This window comes from Dipodomys merriami, unplaced genomic scaffold, assembly GCF_024711535.1.
Source record: "Dipodomys merriami isolate MVZ:Mamm:240054 unplaced genomic scaffold, mDipMer1.0.p SCAF_305, whole genome shotgun sequence".
NCBI lineage: Eukaryota > Metazoa > Chordata > Mammalia > Rodentia > Heteromyidae > Dipodomys > Dipodomys merriami.
Genome location: NW_027204549.1, coordinates 937,741 through 965,713, shown reverse-complemented (window position 1 = coordinate 965,713; position 27,973 = coordinate 937,741). Strand labels below are relative to the sequence as shown.

Genomic DNA, 27,973 nt, shown 5'->3' with positions numbered 1-27,973 from the left:
AGTTTCACGTCTCTAGGCAGTGCTGACCTTCCATGTGGGCCTGGTTGGGGGTTCTGGGATTGTTGAGGTCCTGCAGTGTCACCATCTCTTTAGTATATCTGCTATCTCTTAGCAGTCCTTGCAGCCCATGTGCCTTTCTTAAGGGTACACATTACCAGGCAGCACTTAGCATTTTCTCTCCTCTGGCAGCTGACATCACTTCTTTGGATAATGCAGTTTAGTTTAAACCCAGACTTGCCACTTTCAAATCATATCAAAGTTACAGGGAAGTCAAGTGACTCCTTCTGGGTATCTTTAGACAGTAATGGGATTTGTGGGTCTTCCAGTATCGTGTTGGTACCACAGTTGCCCTCCTCGGCCCCTCTGTCACTTTGTCAATGAGTGAGGCGGATGGCAAGGCAGTTGGAGGCGCCAGGGACTTGAGGGAAAGTCTGTGAAAGAGGAAAAGCAGAGCCTTCGACCACTTTGGACCCATGAAGGGGGAATAGGAAGGAGGGGGGCTGGGCAGGAAGTGTCTGTAGCACTGAAAAGATTTTGGAGGGGCTGATGGGAGGTCCCAGAGCAAAGGCAGCCATTAGAAGAGGCCTTCCATTCCCGCCCATGAAAGGCCTGTCTAGCAACTTATTCCACACTTGGTGGCTTCTCTGTGAACACCAATCAGATCCCCACTGACGTGGAAGCCAGGCCTTTAGGGGCAAACACATGTGTCATAGATGTCACCCATCCCCTAGGCCTTCCCTCTGGTCCTGACAGCTCTGTTCATCCAGAGAATTTACAGGAAAATAGAAAGTGCAGGCTTGGACCTAGTGAGACAGGGCAGAGATGCCAGCTCTTCCATTGAATTCAGCACATTTCTGTAGGGTGTCTACGGGCTGGGCCTTTCCCAGTGCCAGTAACTGAGTATTTTAGAGAGACAAGCAAGTTGCATGGTGCTAAATATGTATTTCTTTAAATTCTCACAGGTTTTCCGTTTTATAGATGTGGAAACTGGTCTTCTATGTGGCTCATTCCAAAGACAAGAGCCACCACTGGATGCAGAAGTAAATGGGTAAAGAGCCAAGTCACAAGCTGGAAAGACCAGGCTAACATTCAAACCCAGGTTTGTCTGTTTCAATTCTGATGCTATTAACTGCTATACATGGGGAATTTGATCTTTTTTCCTGTGTGACACTTGGTTAAATTTGGGCCAATAGGTGGAAGCCAGAGGGAAAGATATTTTACCACTATATAACTAATGTATTTCCATTCAAAATTAGGCAGGCCCCTTTGATATCAGCAGGTTGCTATCAGTAGGTAGTGGAGAGTTCTGATGATTGTAAACGGATGACATTTGGCAAGGATACTGGAAAGGGGGTCCATGCCTTGAAAGGTCAAGGTGTGAACCTTGAGTCATTTTGAAAATGTGGATAGAAAGATGGAAGGAGGAAGGTGCTAGTCAAGGGAATTGCAGCCAGAGTTAAGTATTCATGCGCTGCCAAAGATGGCAGCCTGTGAGACGGTGGTGACAGAAGTCTAGAGTGGGCAGGTTTGGGACTGAGATCCTGGGGAAGGGTCTCCCACAAAAAGCCTGCCACAGCAATCTCCTATCTAATTTCCAACTCAAGAGTGTCATTCCCTTGGCTTCCTGCTTTTGTCTGTGGGAAGAAGGGAGGTGGTTTTGACTAAGTCAACTTAGGCAAGTTGGACTTGTATTTCCCATAGTTCCCTTCTCTGTGTGGTTCCAGTTAGGGTTGGTTTTCAAGCAGAATTTATATGAAATTTGGAAGGTGTAGTGAAGGAGTAGCAATTTTCCGGCCCTGAAGGTGTCAGGTGTAGGACAGTGCTGCCCTGTGTTGCCTTACCTTCTCTTTGTCGGCACGGGGCAGGACCCGGAACCCACGGCTCCTGTGGCTTCCATCATCCTTCCTCCCCAGACCTCTCCCAGCACTGCCCGTGCAGCTCTGTCATAAAGTGTGTCGCTGTGCTGGCGTAGGCGAGGCTGGAGGCTGCTCGCGAGAGGCATGCGTTTGTTTTTGTCAGCTCAGCCATGATTTGACCATGACGGCAGCTCATCTACATGGTTCCTATTTGGCCTTACTCTCCCCTCCTGCCAGCCAGTCTCACTGAACTACCATGCTTCCAGACCCAAGCAACAGAAACAGACTATAGATTTGTGCAGACTTCCTAACCAGCCCTCAGCGTTCTGCTCCTCTGGATCTGGCATGTTTCCCAAAGGTCCATCTTTTAAGGCTTAGGCCCCTGCCTGATACTGTTGAGAAATGGTGGAACCCGTAAGAGATGGAGCCTACAGGCAGAAAGCCAGCTTCCTGGGTCATGCCCTTGAAGGGGATAGCAGGACCCTGCCCCCCTCCCTCAAGGAACTTGCTCTGGAGTAATGCTGGCCCTTCTTGGAGTGCTCACAGCGGAACCCTGGAACAAGGGGTCTGCATTTTCAGCTCTGCCCTACTATCTCCTCTGGGGAAAGGGCAGGATGAGAAGACACAGCTTCTGCAGCAGAGAGCTGACCTAGCTCTCTTGGTACCCAGCACTTCCTCCCCTCCACTCCCCCCCCCCCCCCCCTGCTGGAGCCACTCTTCCAGGAGCCTCTCCAGAGGCTGGTACAGAGGCGGCACAAATGGCTCATCTGAGAATGTCTGCAGCAGCCACAGGCTGGGAGTTGTGTCCACAGGACCTGAGCAAGGGATGGAGCAAAGCTCATCCTTGCTGGTGTCAACCTAATGACAGTCAGGGCCTGGTGAAGGTATACAAGACAAGGCAAGTGAACATGTGGACTGGAAGGGATATAGACATGGGTCAATTCTGAAGTCCACAAGGACTTGTTCTGATGGCCCTAAATGCAAGTCAAATATGAAAAGCACAACAGAAAATCCACTCATCTCTCTGGGCCTCAGTTTCCTCTCCTGAAAAATGGGGAGACTGGGCTAGTTCTGTGGTTCACAGACCTGTATTTTATAAAACATAGATATCAGCTCTTTATGTCCCCAAGATCCTGACTTCATTGGTCTGTGATTAGGTCTGGGAGATAATCATGTTTGGCTACTCCCTAGGTGATTTCCATCGTGGTTGTGAAGCACTGGGATAAGCTGAGAGCTGAGAGTGGTTCGGTGTCTTACTTGGACTTCCCACTTGTGTGGTTGGTACAAAACTGAAGTGTGTAGAAAACAATCAGTTTTACATTTTCATTTGTCACTGGTCATACGTCCTGGGCCTCCATTTATAGTTTATGTTTGACCCTAGGAGATCAATTTCATGTTTGTTGTTTTAGAAATGAGGAACCAGAAGGTCAGAACATACATATGACCTGACCAAAGTGACACAGTGTGCTAATCAATGACTGGGATTTGAACCTTGTCTGTTTGACTTTGAAGTCCCTGCGCTTTCTAAACCAGTGAGTTCAATGTCTGAGTTCATTTTGGTAGTATCTTAAACAATATGCAATTTGTGTACACTTAAGTACCTAACCAGGATGGAGAAAATCTCCCTTTTTTTTCTGCTTCAGCCAGATGCCATCTCTCACCAAACCTCTGTCTGGCTTGTGCGGACACTCTTCTCATCCAGGCCTTTTGGCTTCTGTGTTCTTCTGTGCATCACCCAGTTTTAACAGGAATCTACTACTAGGTCAGTTTAGTGAGGCTTCACTCACTACCCCTGAGATGTGATCGTGTTCCTCACCCCTCGGTCCTGGAGTCTGATTGTCTGGTCTGCCTTCCATGAGCTCATAGAGTCAGGTGAGCTGGAACTTACCCTTTCAAGGAGGTTTGCTCTGAATAACTTTCTGTCCTCTGACCCTTCAGCTTGATGTTGGCTATACATTTCCACTTATCTTTGTTATACTTGAAACAGAGCCCAGCTCTCAGGCTTAAGGTTTCTCCATGAGTTCTGAGATCTTGCTCTTGTCCTCTGTTGCAGTAGGTCCCAAATAACATCTGCCTCTACTGCTCAAACTACTGCCAGGCTCTGGTTTTCTTTGGCCTCTGCATTCAGAGGACACTGACAAGCTGGAGTGTTTAGGGTGAGTGGAACCAGCCAGGTGACTGAGAGGAGGCCTACTGGCACTTTGAGATCCACAGAGAGGTTACAGACGATGGTTACAGAAGTAGCAACGGAAAGACAAGAGCTGTCTTCACAGGCACTCAGGGAGAGAATCTGGAACCAAAGGTCTGGAAGACCCAAAGACAAAAACATTACTCTACTCAGGTCATCACTCACCAAATAAGAGTGGGCAAGAGCCTATTTGTGTTAATGATGAAGTCAAAGCTAAGGAATTGGCCTAATTCCTGCACATTGCGGTGAGACGACTCAGGCCTCTTGGGCTTGGGGTTGGGTAGATGCTGCGCAGGATGTTCACCATGGCTATGTGACCCTTTCTGCTACTGATTAACATCTCCAGAATGGAGCTTTTCTTTCATACAGGTGGAGTGCACAGCCTCCCACCTAGCTTGGCAAGTTCCTCATGCTCCATTGGACTATTCATTGTTTATCTGGGTGTCCAAGCATTGGCCTTGAAGAGTTGCACTTGGATATACTATGTGGGTACTTAGATCTTAGCTATTTGACGCAAAGCTCTGGTGGTTTCAACTGAATGAGCAGAGCAAGTACAATGTGCTAAGCAGAGACTGAATACTGTGAGGAGAGAACATAATGTCTGTCCCCTGGAAGCTTGTGGCCTTGTTTGGAGAAGACAGAAGACATATAATCAATTAAAATAGGAAACAGACAATGGCAAGTATGATAGTGATGTGAGACACAGACCTGACTGTGGGAGGAGTTCCCAGGAGACTCCACACAAGTGCTGATGCTCTCCACATAAAACCTATCTGGAAGAAAGTTTCTTAATACTTAGGCCAATTTGCAAGACACTTCATTCAGGTGGGGGCAGATGCTTGGAAGCCTAAATGTGAGGGAGGTCAGGGCCATGTTTGTTGTAGGGGGAAAGAGTACTATCAAGAAGATGGGCTGGCCACTAGTGACTCATGCCTATAATCCTAGATACTCAGATCTGAGGATCATGGTTCAAAGCCAGCCCTGGGCAGGAAAGTCCACGAGACTTCTTTTTTTTATTTTTGTCAGTTGTGTGGCTTGAACTCAGGGCCTGGGTATTGTCCCTGAGCTTTTTTGCTCAAGGCTAGTGCTCTACCACTTTGAGCCACAGCTCCCAATTCCGGTTTTCTGGTGTTTAATTGGAGATTAGAGTCTCATGGACTTTCTTGCCCAGACTAGCTTCAAATCGTGATCCTCAGATCTCAGCCTCTGGAGCAGCTAGGATTACAGGCATGAGCCACCAGCACCCAGCTCTGTGAGACTCGAACTTAGGGAAGAAAAAGAAAAAAGAAAGCCACCTCAAGATTCATATCTCTAATTACCCATCAAAAAACCAGATGTAGAAGTGTGGCTCAAGTGATAAAGCACTAGTTTTGAGCAGAAAGACCCAAACATGTGCAGAGAGTCCTGAATTCAAGCCTAGCTTCAACACCACCCCCCCCAAAAACATAGGATATTTAAGTATAGCATCCCTAAATGAATGCCCTACTACATTTCCTTTGTCTTTCTAATAGAATTCTTCTCCTTCTGTCTGGTGAATCTACCCTTCTCATGGTCATGCTTCCTTACAAAATGCCAATCTTATTTCCTTTGCTGGTAATTAGTTTAGGAGCATTTGGTGCAGTTATGGTTAAGGAGTTGTAAAATGCTAAGTGTTTCAGGAAAAGCCTTTGTAACTGTCAAAATGAAACAGACATAAGGAAAGAACACTTTTTCTTCTTGTGGACATCACTGTATCTGAACGTGAGGCCATAATCTGGCTGTTACCTTTGTACCATGAATGATGAGAGGACAAGTCTGAAAGGAAAGCTCTAGACTAAAGACAGAAGACAGACAGAGGAAGAAAGAGGTCATTGAGCGCTGAATTTCCTCACCTAGCTCTGGACCTAGTACTAAATAATATGTCATTGGTGCTGTCATTTTGAGATTACTTGTTATACACAGCTGATTGTAGTGTTCCTGGTAAGAGGGAATCAAGGCTGTTAAGAGGAGTGTCAGATAGCAGGACTTCCTGAGTGTGGATATTCTTTCTAATAGCCAACCATCTTCCACTCCTGAAGCCTTCCTAAGCCTGTGTCCAGATGGAGGCAATCAGTTGAGAACACCACAGTTTTAGACTGGTGCTTTCCCTCTCCATAGATAACAGGGGTTATTGAGGAGAAATTACAAACTATTGGTACATAAAAATCAGCAGTTATTCATCCTGAGGTCTTCCTACATAGAGTTTTCCAGATAAGAAGCTTCTCTGTGACCAACTAACACCTACAGGCAAAGTGTCTTCCCTTGAGACTTTAGATTCCATGGTTTTGAAACCAGTTTATCTTTTCAATGAGTAGCATATAAACTTCTCCCTGTAGCTTCTTTCTTAGTTGCTCTGAAAGTTAATGCCCTATGTTTTCTTGTTTTCTTGAAGCTTCAAGGGTGAATTCTGGCTAGGCATGGCATGGTGGTACTTACATGTGTCCCAGCTACTTGGGGAGCAGAGGCAAGAAGATAATAAATTTGAGGTCAGCCCAAGTGAAATTAGCAAAATCTTAAAAACAAACTACAAATGAAAGGCTACAGGAAGGGACAGGCTCCATTGGAGAGTGCAGAGGCCCTGGGTTCAATTCCCAGTAACACACACACACACACACACACACACACACACACACACACACACACACACACACACACACACACACACACACACACACACACACACACACACACACACACACACACACACACACACACACACACACACACACACACACACACACACACACACCAAGAAGGCTATATTTAATGATTGGCCATCCACTCAAAATGTACTCTTTACATTTTTGACATTGTTAAAAGAGAAGAAACACTTGTGTTTAGCGAGTTGCTTAGATGCTCAGACTTTTACAGCAAGTAATCATTTCCTCCAACATAGCACCTGGATCTCAGAAGAACCTCTCAGCCCTGACCTTACTCAGGTATTCATGAACTCCACTTATATTTTAGTATCTCAACCATACTTAAGGGCAGCCAATAGATATCTGTTGACTTTTCTGTATCCATGTCATTGCATTGACATTTTTAAACCCTGGATAATAATACAGAATACAGTAGGGTGTTGAAAACTGAAGTCTGTCTTATTCTCACCATTGATGATCTTCCAGTGTGGTCCATATAGAGACATTTTGTATGCATTTATGTTCTGTTTTACCATCTTATTTAATTGAAGAACTTTCTGTCCATGCTGCCATATTGCTTTTATAATAATTTTAATGTTTACATGATAGGATCAGCAAGCAGACTGAATAAAAATTAAACTTTTTTTTTTTGTTTCTGACTGTCCTGGACCTTGAACTCAAGGCCTGGCTGCTGTCTCTGAGATTTTTTGCTTAAGGTAGCATTCTACCACTTGAGCCACAGCTGCACTTGTGGCTTTTTAGTGTTTAATTGGAGATAAGAGTCTCAGGGACTTTCTAACCTAGGCTGGCTTTGAACTGTGATCCTCAGATCTCAGCCTCTTGAGTAGCTAGACATGAGCCACTTGTGCCCAGGTCAGAATAACTAAACTTTTAAAGAAACACTATTAGTAATTTAGGGAAATTCCTCTCCTTTCTCTTCATTTTGTTTCATTGCTATCCCCCCTAAACCCTGCCTGGGCAGGAATGATCACTCATTCCAGTTCTCAGGGTAAATCCTGATTGGCCTAAGCCAATCATGATAATGCCAGATTTCCTCATCAAACATTAAAGCCAACTTTGGGGTGTGATCCTACAGCCTATAGTTAGAACCTCGCTTTCATGGTGAGGCCTAGGCCTCAGACTAGGCCTGCTTCCTGAATATAGGCTTTCTCACTAGAGTAATAGTTCTTCCCCAAATTCTAAGATACTTCACATGAATTTTACCCTGAACATTTTTCTTGTCATTGATGTGAAAGGATGAGGAATAAATCAGGTCAACCAAGTTTCCTTGCTTTCCTATTGCCTCAAGTGAGTCAGGGTACAAATAGTCCACAAAGCCATTCTGATCATGATGGATACAAGCCAGCAAGTGTGACTCAGCCAGAGACAGGGAAGGGGAGGCAGAAAGCTGGGCTTTTAAGGATTCCCTACGGATGAAGGAGGGCTTCATCCTTCAGGACTGAGAGCCCAGAGGGAATAGCCTTGCCTGGCCTTCTCAGGCCAAGGGTCTTCACTGGAGACCAAGGCCACAGACTTGGAGTCCTGACTTTCTTTAGTTATTTAGACTCTGCACATAGCTCTTAGGCATTCATCAGGGTGTAGAATTTAGATGGGGGTCGAGATTCTAATTCTATGACTACTTCTGTCTTAGGCTGATTAGGATCTGGGACATTATCTACCCTTTCTGATTACGTTTCCATGGCTATGAAATGAAGTAAGTGGCAACACTTCTATCATAGAATCATTGGGCATATTAAGTGATGGAGTATGTATGAGATAAATTATAGCAATAGCAATGTATGGGCCACCCACTATGTGTTAAGACTAAATAGTTTTTTTTTAAAGAATTCTTTCTTCTCCTTAACAAGCTAAAATTTAATATAGAAAATACTTGGTAGAATACTGGTTATTATTACTACACAGAATTTGTATATTTGAAGTTCCAGGCAGGGTTCTGAGCTCCTGATGTGCATGACTTACTGCATGAAGAGAGTCATGGTGCTTGTTCTATGATCTGGAGTCTCTAGCAAAGAGCACTGGAGTTTCATCCATCTTTTCTACTCAGATGAGTCTCTCATTATCTCATAGAGATGCTTGGAGACTCAATCCTGCTTGACTCATGCTCTCCCATTCACTTTCTGCTTACTCTCTTGATCAGATGCATTCAGTTCCCTCCCTCCTTCCAGAGCCGAAATCAGCCTTACTGTGAACCTAATGAGCATGAGCTTGGTGTCACAATGCAGTGTGGCAGACCTGTAGACCCCTCATATACTATGTCCATCCCTCCTTTCCAGCACCTTTGCAGACGTTCTATGATGACTGCAAGGGATTGTACAACATATGTCCTTCGTATGACATGATTCGAGTTCTTCAGTGAAAACAAGTCTAAGAAATGCAGCAGAAGAATGCAAGGTTATTCTCCTTAAAGAGAATGAACTGGACTTAATCTGGGAAAAATAATTTTGTTCCCTAGACATCAGACACAGATAGTTACAGAATACATTTATTTTTGTACAGGAAAGTACAACTCTATTTTGTAGTTGCACCTATTAATAGCTGAGGAAGAGCTCTCATTCCTGGTTCTTGACAAACATGAGATTGCTTTCATGAAAATGGTTGCAGAAGCAATTACAAGTATGAATGGCTTTGGCTGCTACCATCCTACATTATTAATTTTATAATATAGTCAGCCTCCTCTTCATTCATATTTGATAGGAAACATGAGCAGTCAAGGAGGAAGCCCCATGCGGTGGCCATGATACTTGGAAGGTTTCAGAAGAGTGGAGGTGTTTGTTCTTCATTCAGGGCTGTTCCCTTCGGTCCCCCAGTGATCTTGCTGGGCCCTGAAACTTGTCTAAATTCACCTTTGATATAGTACCTGCTCTTTGAGAAGTGAGAAAATAGCAGATAGCACTTGTACTTTGAGCATTATTCAGAATCCCATGGTCCCCTGCGGCAGCAAGGTGCTGGTAGTCCGACCATGGGTGAGGAAGAGTCTCCAGTTGCCTCTGAGGAGAGAGCACAGTGACTACAATGCCAACCTTTATGCCACGCTTTGCAGGTCACAAGCCATCTCAAAGCCCTTGGTCTCTTTGGAAGCTGCAAGAATCCTTAAGGTAGGCAGGAGAGTTGTGGTTAGGTCCATCTTACCGACAAGGAAAGGGAATCTCAGAGAAATTAAGCAATGCTCTTAAAGACCTCTCGGTCCACTGCCTTTCATTCTTACAGATCCTTGCATTTTTGTCTGGTGTTAAATGGCCCCAGCTAAGGTGAAACTCTATAGATCACTCCCTTCTTCCCACTATGGCACCTAGTACCAGCATGCTCTGGGAACTCACAGGGCCCAGTGTCTCATTTAATGATTTTGAAAGGATAGCAAGCAATGCTCCATAGCTATTCAACCTCATGTAAAGGAATGAGCAGATGACTACCTTCTTCGATATGATGCCATGACTTTGCAAAGCTGGGTTTTTGGTATTGTCATGATGTAAGAGAGTGCCACTGAAAATCACCATGAAGCAGGAATTGGGGGTGACAGTGTCCCGTCTCCCAGCAAGGGTTGAGAGCTTGTACTGTGCTCAACAGGCAGGTGTCTCATTGGATGTAATTACAGGTGCAGTGGCCCACACCTTGAATGCCAGCTACCTGGGAGGCATACATGGCCCTCACTAGCCATGCCTCCACATGTGGGAAGAATGAGTCTACTGCTTCCGATGCTGATCTTGTCCTGACATGCCCCTCCCCACCCCCAGAGACAATGTCTAATTTGAGCATGCTGTGGTCTAGTCTCACAAGCAAATTGTCTTTTTCTCAGTGATTCCTCTGATTTTTGTTTTTAATCTATTTTAGATCAGGCTTCTCAGTAGAAGTTTCTGTAGTGACAAAAATGTCTCTATCTGCACAGCCCAATAGGTAGTGACTAGCCTCATGTGACTATTGAGTTCTTAAGATGTGACCAGTGTGTACAGCCAAACTGCATTTTTAGTTTTAATTGAAAAAGCTCACATCTAATAGTTACATTATTGGACCTCACACTTCTAAGATAACAGCAATTTGTTGGTGTCAAGTTTTTACAGATATTTTCTCCAATCTCTTGGGATTGTCTTTTTTAAATCTCTTTTACATTGCCTTTCAGTGGAAGTTCTTAATATCAGTATGGTGGATCTTAACTGATTTTTTTCTCCTTTATAATTTGCCTTCTATGTATCTTGTCTGCAAAGTGTTTTCTTCTTACTGAGGCCTAAGGAGGTGATTTCTGTGCACAATGTGAGAAATTGAAGTGTTTTATATGGGCAACTAGTACCATGGCACCCTTCACTCAGTAGCCTTTCTTTCCCTCACCTGTCTACAAAGCTGCTCTATTAGTCAAGATGCTGGCCAGAAGCATTGTAACTGAAGAGAATTTAATGAAGACATTATTGTAGGGGCTACAGGAAATGGAGCGGTGTGGTGAAGCCACACACCCATGTGTCTTAAGTCTCTTCTCATGAATGATCAGGTATGCATATGCTGTCTCTCCATACTGTGCCACAGGTCTGTCTGTCAGCACCACTGCCACACTGCTGCAACTACTACAACTATATTTGCATTTGGAGGACAAGTCCCCTCAGCTGTTTTTTCTTCTTCAGACCATTCTCTTCCTTTGGTTCTTCCATGTATATTCTTAGAATCACCTTGTCAATATTGATGAAAAACTCTATTGAATTTTATTGGAATTGCATTGAGTTTCTGCATCAAATGGAGGCGAGTTGACATGCTTATGATATTGTACCTTCTGGCCAAAGATATGGTTTATGTCTCTAGATTCTTAGATTTTAAGTTTTTTTTAAAATAGTTTTTCTCTATGGAGAGATTTTGTTTCTTTCATTTATTTTTTCCCCTAGTGATACTATCTTGTTGCTATGGTAAATTTCATCTCAAGAGTGTTATTTTCTACATGATGTATAATCATATATGATGTGATTAATTTTGACTGAGACTGACCAACCTTATTGACTTAGCAATTTTAATGATTTATCTGAAAGTTCTTTAGGATTTCCTATGCAGATAGATTCATCATTGTAAACAATGATAATGTTTCTTCCTTTATGTTCTACACACCTTCTTTCTTCTTTAATTTTCTGCACAACAAACAGCTCTCAGCTGAGTGTAGAGTAAAAGTTGGTACTGGCAGATGTCCTCAACTTGCTCCTGATTTTAAAGGGAATGCTCTCAGTGTTTCACATCATTAGTTATGACATTTCCCTAAGTTCTTAGAATAGGTCTTTGTCAGGAAGTTTCTTTATAATTTCTACTCCAGGTTGTTAAGGTGTTTAAAGAGTGCTGAATTTTATCAAATGCTCTTATTGCACTAATAGAGAAGTTTTTCTCTAACTTCATTTAGAATGACCCCACTGCTCGTTGCCAGATTTTTGGCTCTTTTTCAAGGTTTCTCAGGCCCTTTCTGATAATACCCTATTTCCAGCTTAAAGAATCCCTTTTCCTCTTCCCTCATTTAATAGTTTCTTTGATATGTTATTCATGTATGTATGCCTCAACACCCAATCTACTAGCATATAGTAAAGACTAACAAAATATTACCTGAATCATGTCACCTAATGGTATCCTAATATGTGTCTTTGCTCCACTAATGAACTAGAAGTTTTCAAGGGCAGGGTCCGCATCTGAGACACATGTCAGGGTCTGATGCACAGCCCTGCCCCTCCTGTCCTTCAAGCTCTCTCCCTGCCGCCCGCTTTCAGGATCTCCTCTAGGAAGGGGCTCGCTTCACTCTTGCCTTCAAGCAGTCAGGCCACCCTGATGGTTAAGGACAAAAGAATTCTATCTTTTGCTTCATATTACTTTTTAAAAAGTGATTTTGCAGTAGTCTAGGCTTGACTGGCCAGGGGTGAAGGATGGGAAAAGAAGCCATAAAGAACACGCCTGCTGGGCTGGGATGTAGCTCAGTGGCAAAGCGCTTGCCTAGCAAGTGCAACGTCCTGGGTTCGATCCCCAGTACCAAAAAAGAAAAAAAAAAAAAGAACACACCTGTCTGCTGGTGGCTCACGCCTGTAATCCTAGCTACTCAGGAGGCTGAGATCTGAGGATCGCGGTTCAAAGCCAGCCCGGGCAGGAGAGACTGTGAGACTCCTATCTCAAATAAACCACCAGAAAACCGGAAGTGGTGCTGTAGCTCAAGTGGTAGAGTGCTCGCCTTGAGCTGAAGAGCTGAGGGACAGCGCCCAGGCCCAGAGTTCAAGCCCCACGACCGACCAAAAAAAAAAAAAAAAAAAAAAAAGAACACGCCTGTCTCTTACAGAAACTGAGGCACGGACAGTAAGGAAGTCAGCCAGGAAGTCAGCCATGGATGAGCCTTTTCCAAGCCCTTGAGTGCTGGCAGCCCTGCGCCAGGCATTGTGCAGATAAGCGAGAGACCTCAGTGTCACTCCTGACCCCAGAGGGTTCGTTTTTCATTTTGCGAACAGGAAATTCACATTTGACAAATCCAGCTGCACCACAAGGCCATCGGTTTACTCATTCATGCACTTACTCATCTACTCATTTGCATAGTAATTAAAAGCCCCTATTATGTGTCAGGCATTTTACTAAGCACTAGAGGATTCGGAGATGAGGAGAAGCTGTCCGTCTGAGCAATCCATGGACTACAAGGCAGTTGGCTATGTAGGCAGCTCGAGATGAGATGATGCTATATGGTGGTCTAGGCACATTTTCCTTTCCAACAAATAGATCCAGGGACTCTCAGGGGGCTGCTAAATGGATTTCAGGGAACACAGATGAGATACAGATGTTCCTTGCCTGGATCATAGGGAAGGAGGTGTTTGAAACCAGGGAGACGTATGCTGCCAGGCACACGTTTGGGGAGTGATGACGGTTGTGGCTCGAGTTTATAGAGACAGGATGGAGGATGAGAGGGGGTGAAGAAGGCCAAAACAGTAAGCATGGAGCAGGGCCTTTTACTCATTGTGAGAAGCTATGCAAACCTTCTCTTCATGGCATCACAAATCACTTCACATCCAAGGAGGAGAATGATGTGACTTGCTTTATGTCTCAGAACATTCCAAATGATCCTAGTAGAGAGAATAGATAGGAGGAAAACCCAGAAGAGGAAGTTGGCTGCAGAAGAATGTCTGAGCTGAGCCTTGTGAGCCAGGCCAGGCAACTGGAAAACCTTGGAGGAGGGATTCCAAGGGGAAAGTGAGGAGATCAGTCAGGAAGGTCAGACAGCTGGAAAGTGGGTAGTACACGTGGGTTTGGGCACTGGGGATTTGGAAGCTAGTAGCAACACCAAGCGAGAAATGGTCCTCCAAAGATTTCAAAATCTTTTGGCCTGGAGATGTTACCCAGGGCAATGGGAAGAGGTAAACCAGAGATAAGAAAACCTAGATTCTCTTCTCACCTTTGCTGCTAACTTTCCATATGACTTTGAGCAAGTTAATTCTCCTCTATACCTCATTTTTCTCACTTGTAAAATGAATCTGGCCCAATCTCTTCCAGCACCAGAAACTTAGGATGCCAAGAACCTGCTTCATCTTTCATTCAGTACTATGCCTGCATTTGCCCCTTAGACCAGCCGGACCACCTTATCCTTACTGCCTCACCGTATCTTGCCAAACACAAAGGAAGCAGAATTCACAAGTGTGACTGGAGAAGGCAAAAAAGACAAGGAAGGCTATTAGAACATGAATAGCCTCACTGCAGGGATAGGCAGTGAGGAAGAAGACTCCAAACCAGGGAAATCTCATAACTAAAACAAAGGCTTCAATGCATAGGCTGAATAACAGTAAGGACAAAGCTGAAGCATAATACACTGATAAGCTTTTGTAGTGTAAATATCACTGAGCCAACCTGGTGGCTTAAAATAGTAGCTGTTTACTATTTGCTCATTGTGTGCAGGTCAAGTGAGCAGTGTTGCTGATCTGAGTGTTCTGCCTGGGATTCCCACAACTGAGCTTGCTCCTGCACCAGTGGGCAGCTGGAAGGTCAGCTGGTGGACAGCTCACTGGGTCAGGATCATCTCCTTCTCATGTCTGCCACTGTCTGGATATCACCTGGGACAAAGGCATGGACCAGGCCACAGGTCTTCAATTGTTCAATCAGCATGTTTACATTTTATGTTGAGATTTGATCTCTGTTGTGGTGTTAAAGGGTAGGGTTTTATAAAAGTGGTGGTGACATCACCAAAGCTCCTGTCTCATGAGTGAATTAATGCCATTGTAAAAGAGGCTTCAGAGAGAATTCACCTCTTTTACCCTTCTGCCTTCTACCATTTGAGAGCATGTCAGACAGAGTATCTTAGAAGCAGAGAGCAGTCCTCCCTTAATAATGCTGGCACCCCCATCCTGATTTCCAGCCTTGAGAATCTTGAGAAATAAGTGTCTGGTCCTTTTAACTTACCCGATCCATAGAATTCTGTTAGAGCAGCACAAATGGGCAGTCATACAGTAATGTCAGGATTCACAGCTGAGGAGAGATGAGTGTACACATAGTCAAAATATGTCACTAGGCCAGCCAGGAGCCAAGGATACAGACATCAACTTCAGCTATTCATGGGAGAAGCTGCGAAAGAACGTTAAAAATGACACAGGTAGTGGAAGGAATAAGATTTTTGGTTGCAATCCTCTTTTTTTTTTTAGCCCACTAAAGTGAATCTTCTGAACAGAGTTATTTGCATATTCGTCCCAGATATGAAGATGTTTCCACCCATTCTAGTACCCCTTCCCCATCCTCATGGAACTCTGATGTTATGCTTGAAGTCCAGGACTTTATTAGGATCCATATCAGGTTCCAGTGTGACTTCTCAAATGTAGTGGCTTGTTGTTTTGGACACCCAGGGACCCAGATTAATGGTCTGATCCATACATATCTAAGAGGCCTAGGTGGATAGAATGGACACTTTTATTTCTAAAGGGGGAAGAATGAGAGGGCAGAAGCACTCACTGGTACACAGTAATCCTCAAACCCACAGCAATAGGTCTTCCTACTCAAGAGTGAGGAATCTTCTTGGTTAAGGTCTAAGTTTTGCCCTGGGAGTGATTGTCTAGTCTTCTTTTCACCATCTGTTGGAGTTTTCCTCTGGCACTTCGCCCTAAACGGCCTTCTTGACAGCTAGGTAGCTGGCTCAACCTAATCCCTGTATTACTAAATTGAGCCACCTTTGATCACAATCCAGATCCGAGTCAAGGCTGGCAGCACAGTTGCATGTTCCGTTCCACCAAAACCTGTGTGGTTTTCCTGTGGATCAGATTGTGTGAAGTCTAGTTGACAAGAGTCAAGGCTCCAGTATTTTCTGAGGTTTGGTCCTCCGTGTAGACATATTCACAGCTACCATGGGTTTGTCAGAAAGCTACAGGATGATAATATCCTTAAAATCCCTTGTCTTGTATAGATGAAAAGAGACGATAGCTGAATTGTGTCCATGTCTTAACAAAGCATCTTCCAGCCATTTGTGCACATCTTTTTTTTTTGGGGGGGGGGTGTCCAGTCGTGGGGCCTGAACGCTAGGCCTGGGCGCTGTCCCTCAGCTCTTCAGCTCAAAGCTAGCGCTCTACCACTTGAGCCACAGCGCCACTTCTGGTTATTTTCTTTTTTGCTTATGTGGTACTGAGGAATCGAACCCAGGGCCCCATGCATGCAAGGCACGCGCTCTACCACTGAGCCACCTTCCCAGCCCCCTCTGTGCACATCTTATGTGAAAGCTGCACAAAACTTCCAGCAGTTGAAAACTTGCCCTGTGGATAGTGATGATTCCTCTGGTTATTACTAAGAAGTTGTGATATCAAAACATTCCCCTTCTCTAAATGGCAGAGTTAGTTGGGTCTCCAGATTGTGCTAAGAGTGGCTAAGAAGATTCCATATCATAACCTACTCATTGGCAAATTCCTGATGACTTCCAAATTGATATATTGGTCCTAGATATGCCCTGCTTTGTTACCCTAATATTTTGTCAGATAGTCAGCATTTAGTTTGTAATACTTAATTTACACTCTAGAAATAAACTTCATTCTAGAATGCTGGCAAGAAAATATTTAAAATCAAGGAAGTTTTAAAAAGATGGCTGTGAAGGTATCTCTTTATAAGACAAATAACATACAATAAATAATACTAATGGCTAAAAAAAAAAAAGAGAAGATTCCATGTCAGGCTCAAAACCTTTTTTGATTTAGTTATTTGTCGGTCATGGGACTTGAACGCTGGGCCTGGACACTGTCCCTGAGCTCTTCAGCTCAAGGCTAGTACTCTACCACTTGAGCCACAGCATCACTTCGGTTTTCTGGTGGTTCATTGGAGATAAGAGTCTCATAGACTTTCCTGCCAGGCTGGCTTTGAACTGTGATCCTCAGATCTCAGCCTCCTGAGTAGCTAGGGTTACAGGTGTGAGCCACCATCGCCCAGCTCCTTTGTTTATTTCTTCCATATCTCAAATCTCTTCCAGAGACTCCTTACTTTGAGTTAAGCATTTTCCTGTCATAGGTGATCTACTATGCAAGATCATTGTCTTGGATAATGTGTGTTAATTACCCAGCAGAGTGTCTGGCCCTTTTCGAGGTCTCAGCAAATCCTACTTTTTCTTCTCAGCCCATTTCACCTTTCCTGGAGGGTCCTCTTTTCACACTGTACATCACTGGAAGGAGTCTAGTAGGGTTCTGTCACCTCTATGTGGGTGAATTTGTTGGTTGGTTTTCCAGTCCTGACTAACGGCTCTGCCTTTATGGAGTTGATAATTATATATGGGATGCAGAGCCATGGAGAACAAGTAAACACCCCATAAAACACTTAGAGCATGTGGCAGATATAAGGGAGGGATGGGACCAGACAGACAGGAAGTTCTGGTGTTGATGGTTGATAGGAATCCAAGGGAGGCTGAGGACAATGGGATTTCTGTGCCTCCTCCACAGTTTTTCTCTGTGACTGCTGAAAGGACACTTGAGTTCACATAAACAAATAAATTCAGAGAAAAATGATCTGCCAGGGCAAACTCAACACAGTCATGATTCCCTCAAGCATTAGAGTCATAGACTTGGGTGTCAGGAGTCCTGGGTTCTAACGTCAGTATCGCCCATCTGCTGGTCCCCTCTGTGAGCCCCTGGCTCTTGGCTTCTAAACCGATGGGTGAGACTCAGGGCTGCCTGACCACCTACGATTCCAGGAAATGACCACCGGCTTCCATGGGAATTTTAACACCGCTCCAACAAGACAGAAGGCAGATGGCTGCGTCCTGCCAGTGTCTAGCTGGTAGACGTCCTCTTCTGTGCCCCGCTGGGGCATTCTCCTGCTTCACTTCATTGGCTTCCAGCTCTGGGCTATCTTTTCTTTCAAGTTTTTAGTTTTAGTCCAGACAGTTGGCCAAGCGCCACAGCACTGGCGTGGCGACAGACTGGCCTGGGGTACCATTGCAGGATGCCACTGCTCAATCATCTTGAGCTGTCATGATCTGTGCTCTTCAAAGCATCCACGCTCTAAAAGTAAGAGCAGGTGTAACACCCATGCATTGAATCCTCACATCAGTGCTACCAAGTGGGCACCACTGCTGCCATTTCCTGGGCTGCGAAGACACTCAGAGCAGTTTGGCTAGCCAGCAGCAAAGGTGGGGTCCCCGGATCCATCATCCCCTGGTATTCGCCCATGTGGTTTTGTAATTCTGTCACTAGCTGTGCGGGATTACCTCATGAAGGCCAGGTAAAGGTGACACCGGAGGCTCTCCTGGCTGTCATCTCCCTGGGGTGATCTTCACTGCCCATCAAAGAGGCATTGCTGTGTTTTTTTTTTTAATTTAATTTAATTTTATTTGTGAACATACTGTACAGAGGAGTTACAATTACATGGGCAGGATAATGCGTACATTTCTTACCAAGCATTGCAGCCTCCTCCTTTGTTTACCCTTCACATCCGAGGCATTGCTGTTTTGAAGTAACTTTCTCAAGCCACTCTTGGAGGCAGCTCTAGTTGTGAGGCTGTTTTCTCCCACTTTGCTGCTTACAGGGAAAGCAGAGGTCCTGTTCTTCCCGCCACTGGCTGCATGTTAGAGGTAGAATTGGTTTTCTGTGAGCATGTGCTTGTCGGTGATTCTTCCTTCTGTGCCTTGCTGGGGTGCAGCCCTGTCTGTCTGCTTATTATCTCACAGCCCTGTCTGTGAGATCTGATATCTGATATCGATCACTTCTTCTGACCGAAAAGCAAAAGGCAGAGGCTCTGCCTGGATGATATGAGGCATGCAGCAGGAAGCAAGGGTCCAGGACTTTTGATTGTGCCAGGTCCTTTTAGAAACAAACTTCCCAGAAGCAGGGATGTTCAGCAAGCCATTGGCATCATCTCTGGTGATGACACCAGGATGTTTAGAGGAAGTTCAGGGGCAGAGAAGGGTGGGGGACTCCTGCCATCTCTCCACTCTGCTGTCCCAAGGTCAGCTGCGTCCATAGCTAGTTCTGGTCCTGGTCAAATGACAGCTCCGGCACAGCAGAGGCACCGCTTTCCAACACTTTCCCTTAAGAGGGAAGAAATCTATTTCCCAGAACCCCTTCGGAAATCATTCCTAGAACCTCCTGGTCAGAAGAGGAAGAGATACCTGTGGTGATGAAAATCAGCCACGGCCCACACAACAACCTGAGTGGTTCATACAAGTGGTGCCGACGGGGTATGGATCTAACAAACAAGGGCTTCTGTGAGGATGCAGTGCATGCCTGTGGCTCAGTTAGCGCACACCCCTCCCCCCTGCTTTCGAAGTGAGACCTGTCTGAATCACGAATGAACCTAACCAACTAAGGCCCTGGAGTGGGAGTGGCTTGTGAGATCTAGGTGGGAAGTGTGTGGGTCTACCTAGAGAACCAGGGAGCATCTTGTCACCAGGTTCCTTAACTTCCTTGCCTCTGTAAAGATTTTCTCCTCTTTCTCTTTTAATGTAGTATTTGCAGGTTCAGGATTCAGGACCTCCGTATCTTTGGGGGCTATTATTTAGCTTATTATTGGGGTTGGGGTGACAGGCAAAAGGCCCACAGTGAGGTACTTCTCATTGCAGAGTTCTGATATGGTCCAGAAAAATCTTAGGGCAAGATGCATCTTCTTAACCCCATCATAATCCCATCAGCTCCAGTGGCCCCAGAATCAAATTAAATTTCCACCTTAACCCTTCAAATGGGGATCCAGTTTCAACCCAGGTATCCTTAAGGGACTTACTGATCTACATACATAAGTCATGGCAGGGAGCATCTGAAGGAGATGTTGGTTTGATGTGTCATTATGGATCGCTGAGGTATCTGGAAAGCAGAGGGAGGAGTCCAAGGAAAGGAGTCAGGGATGGAGATGGACATTTGGGTTGCTGAGCACAGAGGTGGTAAGTGCAGACAGGGCTGAGGGTGGGACCCACCACCTGGGTGACAGAGGCTATAGGTAGACAGAGAAAGGCCCTTCACACAGGAAACTGGAAAGATTCAGCTAATAGAGGTAGGAGAAGGAGCCGTAGGACTTAAGGAGAAATAGATTAAGGAGAAATGGAGAAATAGCTTTCTAATGGTGAAATTTGGGAAGGGAGATTTGGAGTGAGGAATCTCCCAGATTGTGCTCATAGGTGATTCTTCTCCTTGCTGGGCTGCAGCCCTGACTGTCTGCTTATTAGCAGCCTCTGTTAGCTGAGGGCCTGTTCAGGACCCAGGGAGATCCCAGCTGCATTCATCACTGAAGCTTAAAACACATCATGTACCAACATCATGGCTTAAGTAGAAACCAGTGGTACAGAGTAGGTAAAGAGAGAGCTGCTGATGCTTCTCTAATGTTCTCTTACTGTTGACAGGGTGAACTTCTTCCCAGAGCCATTCCCTACTTCTGCCCACCCTTCTCCTCTCCATGGAAACTGAGCAATTCTGCAACTCAGATAGTTAGGGCTGGCATTTGGGTGAGGAACCTGAGGAGCACAGATGGCAGCGACCTCTTGGAGGGCCAGGGGTGGCCATCCAGCAGCCCTGAGTGTCCCATGAAAACCCAACGCTGCTTTCCCTGGTGAGATGATGGTCTTCACAGCCTGTGGTAAATGCCGGCACAGTCTTAGAAGTTCTTTTCACATTTGTGATTGGCGAGGTTTCCAAATCCAGCCAATCCACGTGAAAGCCCTGTTAGGGCTAAGGGATCAAGGAATGTGTTGCTCAAGACTAAAGACCAGAACCTAGCTCCCCTTGATTCTTCTCCCCCTCTCCTCTCAGTCCTAACTCAGGATGACAGGGCCCAAGCCCCTGTTGGCCTGCCAAACTCCAGGCTTATCCACTGCCAATGAGAATACCTGGGTGTCTGCCAGCTGGCTCTTCCAGACGCAGAGAAACCCCCGGGAAGACAGGAAGTGCACGGACAACAGAAGACTCCTAGTATAGCTCTGGACCAACTCTGGACCATCTGACAAGGCAAAAAGCTTTGATACAGCTGGCGACACGCTTCTTGACCTTAAGAAATAGGCTCTTAGGCTTTTAGCTTAAAAAAAAAGAAAGAAAAGTAAGTAATGCACACTGGAGACATTACCCCATCACCAAGTCTGCCCCATCATCCATCCCTAAGTGTCAAGCCATTTGTCTCTGAGTTTCCCCCAGGGCCTGACCATCCCTTTCCCAAGTCCTGGGGCCCAGCCTGGGATGTAGGATGGAGTTAAGTTTTGCAGTGGGTCAGTACAGCAGTCCCATGAATGCTATACATGAAGCCTGGGCCTGAGAAAAGTATAGCCGTTAAATCTTGGCACGACATGGTGTGGGTCCTTGTCCCATGTGGCAGATGCAGGCATGAACCACCCATCTTTATAAGAAAATAAGAAAGGTTCATTCCCCCCACCCCTAGTCTGGTAGTGTTTGTTAGAACTCAGCACCATTTCCAGTTTTGTTTTGTTTTGTTTTGTTTTGTTTTTGGTGGTTCATTGGAGGTAAGAGTCTCATGGACTTTCCTGCCTGAGCTGGCTTTGAACTGCAATCCTCAGAACTCAGAACTCAGGTAGGATTTCAGATGTAAGCCACTCGAGCTGGGCTTTTTTTTTTAAATTATAATTACTCAGTGGATTGTTTTCTCCTTTCTGAGTGATTGCCTTTCTAAAGTACTTGGTTCCTTGAAAAGCAAAAGGAGTCTGGGAAAGTCAGGGGCGGCATAATTACTGTGGCTGCAGCATTAGAAGGCCCAGAGACTCCCTGTTGCACTTGCTACAGTAACTCAGCTTGATTAGAGATGGCTTCCACAATGAGTTGGGAAAAAAGCCATGGTCACTGTGAGTTTTAGAGTGAATATTTTTTTCTTGGCTTTTGTCCTATATTATATTTAATTGGTAAAAACTGCCCTCCCCACAATTCCTACTTGATTTAGATTAGCACATTAAAAGCTGTTTCTTTAGAAGTGTTGTGCCTTTTCCAAAATCATTCTCCTCTCCAGGTCTCACAGTATTTCTGTGCAGAAGATTTATTGTCTGAATTTCTTTTTCTTTCTTTGTGTATTTCTTTTTAAAAAAATCATTACCTTGGGGCTGGGAAGGTGGCTCAGTGGTAGAGCGCTTTGCCTTGCATGCCTGAGGCCCTGGGTTCGATTCCTCAGCACCACATAAGCAAAAAGAAAAAAGCTGGAAGTGGCGCTGTGGCTCAAGTGGTAGAGTGCTAGCCTTGAGCTGAAGAGCTGAGCGCCCAGGCCCAGAGTTCAGGCCCCACAACTGGACCCCCCCCCCCAAAAAAAATATTACCTTTAAGTAGTTTTTACAAAGGAGTTGCTATTTAACAAAGAAAGTTTATGAATACGATGCATCTTGATTAATGTTACCTCTGTTAACATTCTCACCTACTCCCTTCCCCTATTCTACCCCCTACTTCCCTTCCCCTCTTCAGAGACGTTTCTCTTTAAGTCTTTAGCCCACTTCGTTATTGGGCAGTTGTTTCTTTGAGGATTTGTTGTTGGGGGATTTAATTTTTTGAGTTCCAGGTATATTTTAGAAATGAGACCCTTGTCTGTTGTATGACTAGTGAAGATCTTCTCCCAATCCATGGACTTTCTATTGATCTTGCTAGCTATGTCCTTTGCCATGAAGAAGCTCTGCAATTTCATGCAATCCCATTTGTCCAACCTTTCTTTGATTTGTTGTGTTTCTGGGTCTCTATTAAGAAAATTTCGGCCTGTGCCAAGGAGACCTAGGGTTTCTCCTATTCCATCCTGTAATGTTTTCAGAGTGTCTGCTTTGACTCCGAGGTCTTTGATCCATTTGGAGTTGATTCTGGTGCAGGGTGATATATAAGGATCTAGCTTTAGTTTTCTACAAGTGGTTAACCAATTTTGCCAGCACCATTTACTGAAGAGGCTTTTTTCCATTCTGTTGTTTTAGCTCCCTTATCGAAGATTAGATGGCTATAGGTCTGTAGGTTCATTTCTGGGTTTTCAATTCTATTCCATTAGTCCTGAGGTCTGTTCTTGTGCCAGTACTAAGTTGTTTTGATTACTATGGCTTTGTAGTAGAGTTTGAAATTTGGTATTGATATTCCTCCAGCACTGTTCTTTCTGTTGAGGATCGTTTTTGCCATTCGGGGTCTTTTATTGTTCCATATGAATTTTTGGATTGCCTCTTCTATTTCCTTGTAGAATGAAGTTGGAATATTGATAAGTATCGCATTGAATTTGTAGATAGACTTGGGGAGTATTGCCATTTTCACGATGTTGATCTTTCCAATCCAGGAGCATGGGAGTTTTTGCCACTTTCTAAGTTCTGTTTTGATTTCTTTTTTCAAGTTTTTAAAGTTTTCATCATAGAGGTCCTTCACTTCTTTGGTTAAGTTCATTCCTAGGTATTTTATTTTTTGTAGGGCTATTACGAATGGAGTTGCTTTCCTAATTTCAGCCACACTTTTCTCATTGTTGGCATACAGAAAAGCCATTGATTTTTGAGGGTTAATTTTATACCCTGCTACTTTGCCAAAGTTTTGAATCAGCTTGAGTAATTTGGGAGTGGAGTCTATGGGATTCTTTAAACACAAGATCATGTCATCTGCAAAGAGGGAGAGTTTTATTTCTTCTTTCCCTATTTGGATCCCCTTTATGTTTGCATGTTGTCTTATTGCTGAAGCTAGGCATTCTAATACTAGATTGAAGAGAAGTGGAGAGAGTGGACATCCTTGTCTTGTTCCTGAGATAAGAGGAAATTGCTTTAGTTTTTCACCATTAAGTATAATGCTGGCTGTAGGTTTGTCATATCCAGCCTTTATTGTATTGATTATTGTATTGGATTATATTGTATTGTATTGGATTCCTAATTTTTCCAGAACCTTCATTATAAAGGGGTGTTGGATCTTGTCAAATGCTTTTTCTGCATCTATTGAGATAACCATGTGGTTCTTATCCTTGCTCCTGTTGATGTGATGAATTATATTAATTGATTTGCGTGTATTGAACCAGCTTTGCATCCCTGAAATGAATCCTGTTTGATTGTGGTGTATGATTTTTTGGATGAATTGTTGAAGTCGATTGGCCAGAATTTTGTTGAGAAGTTTTGCATCAATGTTCATCAAAGAAATGGGTCTATAGTTCTTTTTCTTTGATGAGTCCCTGCCTGGTTTTGGGATGAGGGTTATGATGGCTTCATAGAATGATGAACAGGTCTTTTTTAAACATTTTTTTTTGACAGAACTGTGAATTGGACTCAGAGCCTCATGCTTGCTCCACAAGTCCTTATGCTTTTTAATTTTTCAGGTAGCATATCTTGCTTTTGCCCATGAGGCCTCAGATTGAGATTCTCCTATCTCTGCCTGTAGGGTAGCTAGGATTACAGACATGCGCCACCACACCTGGTCCTATAAAAAAGATTTTGACTTCCTCTAAACATTTTTGTTGTTGTTGTTGGTCGTGGGAATTGAACTCTGGGCCTGGGTGCTGTCCCTTAGCTCTTCAGCTCAAGGCAAGCGCTCTACCACTTGAGCCACAGTGCCATTTCCAGTATTCTGAGTGGGTTTATTGGAAATAAGAGTCTCTTGGACTTTCCTGTCTGGGCTGGCTTTGAACTGTGCTCCTCAGATCTCAACCTCCTGAGTAGCTAGGATTACACACGTGAGCCACCGGTGCCTGGCTAACCATTATTTTTATTGCTATCTTATTTAGTGTACATTACACAATCTGAACAGTATATTATTATCATCATCTTAAAAGTGAAAAAAACAAAACAAAACAAAAAAAACAAGGTTCCCTTGTTTTTGCTGCTTGTCCCCTGTCATGGAAGCAAGGTAAAGTTGGGAGTGGATGTCAGAAGAATCGGTGTAACACTTCCTGTTACCCCACAGGAGGAGCTCAGCCCTGGCAGAGACTGATGTGAACGGCAGGGGCAGCCGCTATGCACCCAGGCCTCTGGAAACACCATTCAGAGATGCTTGGCATGGGTTGCAGCCTGTCTGCCTCCTCACAGACCATCTGACCTTTGTCCCACTAGGTCTTTTTCATTCTCTGTGGCCTTGTCTGTGAGTCAGTCCCTGTCACATGTTTAGATACAAGTAGGAATGAAATGGAGCCATCCAGGTGATCTTTTAGAACCTCTGAGATGCCTGTTCCATGAGACAGAGCTACTCAGTCTTCCTCAATCCCCCCTGTCTTGGGCTGGGAAATGAGTGAAGCCTTTAGAGACAAATGCCTGCAGACTGTCATCATGGTATTCACATTTCCTGGACCCTTACAGCCCTGTGCTCCTGGCAGGTGGTCATCATGCCTAGTGGGCTTCGTCACTCTGCAAAGAAGAGAGCTTTGCACTGAGAAAAAAATCCACTGTGGGAGCAAAGTAAGAATTGACTTGTTCAATTGTTGGTTGTTTTAAGAAAAGAATGGAATATATCTTTCTTCTACGTGGTAACTAATTCTAGCTGGCCATTTGAGTTGAAGCGACATTTTCCTGTCTCCTACTTTGCATGTGTAGACATGACTTCATTCTTACATTTTAGTCCTCAGAAGCTCCAAGGGAGGGCCCAAGCTCAGGAAGTGAGGCTGGTGATAACTTAGCATCACACAGAAAACACTGGAACGGCTGAATATTATTTATACTGCTAACTTCTTCCCTTCCACCTCTTACGTGCCAGCCGCGTTCTGATTTTTCTCAGGAGGGTCTTCCCATTTTGCTTCACTATAGATATAAAGAGTTAAAGCCAATCAAGTTTCTAGACTAGGAATCAAAAAACTTTTCTATAAAGGACAGGTAACATTTGGGGCTTTATGGACATGGAGTTCTGTGTTAAGTACTTGTCCTGCCACTGTGGAAGCAGCCAGGGACAATGTGTAGACAAATGGACATGGTGCTGCTCCTATAAAACTGTATAAAAACAGGCTGGGGGTTGGATTTTGCCTGTGGGTCACAGTTTATTGACTTTTTCTTTAGATTCACCTTCTAAAACTTACAGAATTTTGGAAGAAATTTTCGAAAATAACTTCTGGGAAGAAAAGAAATCACAGCAAGATCCAGGCTATAAGAAAATGTGTAAGGGAAAAACATTCTGTTTCTTCCACAAATAAATTGTGAAGTGTGTGTGTGTGTGTGTGTGTGTGTGTGTGTGTGTGTGTGTGTGTGTGTGTGTGAGAGAGAGAGAGAGAGAGAGAGAGAGAGAGAGAGAGAGAGAGAGAGAGAGAGAGATTGAGAGAGAATGTGAGTAGCTTTTGATCAAGCCATTTCTAACAACCATTTCCACAGGGCTGAGTATCTGTTTTCTCCAGGAGTTCTCAAAACAGCCCCATGAAATGCTTCTTACCATTCCCTTGACCGAGGAGGGAAATCTTCCCAGCTAGGACCAGTGATTTCCCAGAGTTGCCCAGAGCATAAAGAAGACAGAGGGACTGAACCCGGGCCCCTCATCACAATCCATTGTCCCTCTCCTTATAATTGCTACCTCTCATGTTGGTCTGAGGATGGGGTTAGGGTCCAAAATGGCAGAGCAGTGGCAGCTGCCTTGGAATAGAGATTAATATTAATAATCAATACTCCCTGCTCTTGACTCCACAGGTTCATGAGGACAGAGAGAGGCTGCCTTCGTTCCAAAGTTCTGGTGGCAAGCTGGCCCCCTTACTAGACATATGGAGGAGACCCTTGCTGTGGAGACGCCTCTGTGGATGAAGAGACACATGGGTTTTTCCTGAAGCGGAGGAGTCCCAGTCTGCTTCTCAAGGAAAGAACAGCTGGCCTGGCCGCCAAGGAGAAAGCAGACCTGGACCCCAGCAAAACTCGGGCATCGTAGCAAGGTAAACCCAGTACAGCATTGCTCGTGGCATCTGCTCCGGACAGGCAGGCTCACCACAAACTGCCTAAAGAAGAGGCGCATGCTTTTTATCTTTACAATTACATGTTCAGGCATTACGGGAACACTAAAAGAAATTTAAGAGGGAAAAAAATGTATCCAGAACCTGCTCCCTAGTAAATTATCTTCTGTTGCATTTTAATGCCTGCTTGTAACTCATCTCCTGTGCACTTAAGTTATCAACAGCTGTGCTGAGCACAGTCTTGTTTGTAGTCTAATTTTTTGTTTGTTTGTTTGTCAGTTGTGGGGCTTGAACTCTGGGCCTGGGCGCTGTCCCTCAGCTCTTCAGCTCAAGGCTAGCGCTCTACCACTTGAGCCACAGCGCCACTTCCATTTTTCTGGTGGTTTATTGGAGATAGTATCACAGACTTTCCTGCCCGGGCTGGCTTTGAACTGTGATCCTCAGATCTCAGCCTCCTGAGTAGCTAGGATTACAGGCATGAACCACTGGCATCTGGCTGTAGTATAATTTTCTTACCAGACATACTATAAACCTTTCTTTTTCTATAATGTTATTATATTACTTCACAATAATTTTTATAGTGGCATAATCTATCAACATGCCATAATTTATATAACTGTTGTCTTTTAGATTTTTTTCAGGCAGCTCATAGTCTTACATTATTATAAATAATATGGCAATAAATACTTCCCTTAGTCCTTTCCCTATTTTAAGTCATTGCCTTATACTGTTATAATTAAATTATCACCTTACCAATAATTGCTGCATTAAAACAGGGCTGCTAAAACAGAAACATTACTGTGTTTAAGGCTATTAAAACCTAATGTAAGACGGCTTTCCAAGTGAATACCCCACAGTGTCCCAGCCCCGTCACTCATTCTGTGGCTCCTGGTTTGGTCCCTTTTCCTCTGTCCTTGTGGTTTTGTGTTTGCATTTCTTACACTTTCAGAGGTTGAGCCTTGCCTGTTTCCCTGGGCTTGCCTGTCTTCCATTGGTGAATGGAATGTTGAGAAACCGGGGCTTCTTGGAGTTAGTCATTTTTGCTTCTTTTCCCCCCT

The 27,973-nt window shown here is 44.4% G+C and overlaps 1 long non-coding RNA gene across 1 annotated transcript; it reads left to right on the top strand.

The window, feature by feature from the left end:
- The first annotated feature begins 963 nt into the window (after positions 1-963).
- On the top strand, positions 964-27,022 carry LOC138840881 (uncharacterized). Its single transcript, XR_011376255.1, has 3 exons — positions 964-1,099; positions 26,044-26,142; positions 26,662-27,022. It is a non-coding gene; the product is annotated as an uncharacterized lncRNA (long non-coding RNA).
- Positions 27,023-27,973: the final 951 nt, after the last annotated feature.